Source organism: Aphis gossypii, unplaced genomic scaffold, assembly GCF_020184175.1.
Source record: "Aphis gossypii isolate Hap1 unplaced genomic scaffold, ASM2018417v2 Contig00109, whole genome shotgun sequence".
In the NCBI taxonomy this organism is placed as follows: domain Eukaryota; kingdom Metazoa; phylum Arthropoda; class Insecta; order Hemiptera; family Aphididae; genus Aphis; species Aphis gossypii.
The window spans coordinates 86,321-88,855 of record NW_026083018.1 but is presented as its reverse complement, the minus strand read 5'-3'; the positions used below and the strand labels follow the sequence as shown (position 1 = coordinate 88,855).

Below are 2,535 nucleotides of genomic sequence, written 5' to 3'. Positions count from 1 at the left end.
AACCAGTTAAAACCCAAAGATTGCTCTTCCTCGCTCATGAAATTACTGAAGTATTTACAAAAGAACACATTAGTACTTATTTTATTCCTTAAATGAACTATGGTAAAGTAATAAATTGAATGAAAATGTAATTATTATTTGTAAATATTACAAGGGTTCATATTTTTATCACTAAAGGTCCTTTTGTAAAGAAAGCAGCTAAAGGAAAATTATTGGACTGTTTCAACAATCGCAAGAGGGAGTATAAAAAAGCTGGTCTTATTGTTGGTTCTCAAAGACAAAAACCACATATTGAGTCAAAATCGGTGTTACTTTTGTCTCCTAGTCATTCTATTATTGTTAAGTTTTTATTTTATATAATTTTGTATGTATGATATATATATATATATATATATTATTTAAATTTATTTTAGTTAATAATGATGTTGAAGAATCCATGACATGGCTTCATAATTCATGTGATCCGTGGGACATGGTCGAACGATATTGGTCCATAACAGCATTAAAACGGTTAGAAAAAATATTAAGTACTAACTCTCGGGAAGATACGGTTTCTAAATATATGAATGACTTTCCTGCACTAAAAAAACCATCAGGTTATAGACTTGTAAGTTGAAAATTAAATTGTAAATTAAATATACCTCGATTAATACTTAATATTATTAAGTAATTATTAATTATAATTAATTTTAGCTGATAGAAGATTTCAATGTTTTATATCCACAAAAAAAAGAAACTCTTTTTGAAACCTTTCCACTTTACAAACAAAAGATTTTAGAGCAGGCACAAATTGTATCTAATAAATTAAGAGATAATTCACTTAAATGCATATTGAAAGAATATTTAGACCTAGCACCTGGTATAGTAATATAATTTTATTTCATATATTTTTATAATTTCTATTTTACATATTTATAATGATTATTCTTATTTTTCAGAAAGTGAAGAAGCTTCATCTGTGGCTGCATTTTTAGTTTTACCATTCTTATTCAGTGCAGTTCCAACAAAAAGAAAAAGAGGAAAGTCCACATGGAAACCATCAAAAAATGAAATGAAGGATGGGTTTATAACTCATATTAAATCTCATTCTGAACTTTAAGAAACCATAACACGAAGAAAGCATAAGTTTTCACAGCTTGGATTAACATTGCAGCCATTGGTTATAATAGTTGGGCCAAATATAAATGAAATAACTCAGTATTTTGTGTATGTCGATGGTACGTACTATGTATTAAACTCTATACTGTCATCAGTCGATTTTTGTTTCAAAGCAATACACGCATTAAATTTAGAGTATTCATTAGAGAGCATCCCAGTTTGGTCATTTGTTCAAAAAGGTTTTTATCAAATCAATACTGCCTGGGATACAGAATTTGTATCAGTTAATTCTTTGTTTAGTGATATAGGAATGTATGATACTATTGTGACACCATAGTTATGTATTATTTAATATTTTATTTTTAGATTAAATAAAATTATCTAATAATATCTCATTTCTAAGTTTTTAACATGTTTTCTTGTTTTATATGTAAAGAATCATTCCTATTAATATCAGAATTGTGTAGACACTTTCAGATTAAACATGTAACTCATGATTTTAAAGAATATACCTGTGTTGAGTTGAACTGCAATAGATCTTTTCATTTGTTAAATTCGTTTAAAAAACACCTAGCAACTCATCTCACATATGCATTAATACCTACGGTTATAGATAAATCTAATATTGTTACTAGTATTGATATAAATTTGTGTCCTGATAAAAATAGTAAAAGTAGTACTAACCCATTGCATATTATCGCCGAAACGCCTAACTCAGCTACTGCATTAGATAATTTTAATGATCTTCGTTTAACAGATAATGAGATAACCATATAGGAAAATTTTTAGCTTCTTTGTACTCCAATGCTCAAATTCCCCGTAATGTTATTCAATTAGTTATTGAAGGCATGGCAGATATAATTGAAGGTATAAAAAATTCATTATTACATTGTAGTTTGAAAATTCCTCATGATATTTCAAATCATATAGAGTCTGTATTTAAAAATATTGATACAACATTTTCCAATTTAAATACAGAATATAAACGTATTAAATATTATACAGAAAAGGGTTCATTTATACCGCCTCAAGAGTATGTTGTTGGAGAGAGACTTAATAATAATAAAAATAAAAAGACGTTTTCAATTATTCCAACTAATTGTACAGCTCAATTTATCCCGACAAGACATGTTTTAAAAAAATTTTTTGAAATGAAAGATATTCTATCAGACACTTTTGATTATATGAATGAAATAAAAAGCTGTGATACCATTTTAATGAATTTTATTCAAGGTAGCCTTTGGCAAAATAAAACTATAGAACATGATAAAAATCAAATGGTATTACCAATATTTCTATTTTTTGATGATTATGAGGTATGGAATCCTTTAGGAAGTCATTCTGGTATACATAAATTAGGTGCTGTATACTTGACTGTTCCTTGTATACCTATTCATCGTCAAGCTTCACTGAACAATATATTTTTAACTCTATTGT

At 27.2% G+C, this 2,535-nt stretch overlaps 1 pseudogene; it reads left to right on the top strand.

Annotated features, from left to right (window-relative positions):
* Positions 1 to 562: 562 nt before the first annotated feature.
* LOC126553246 (uncharacterized) lies at positions 563 to 1,435 on the top strand (annotated as a pseudogene).
* Positions 1,436 to 2,535: the final 1,100 nt, after the last annotated feature.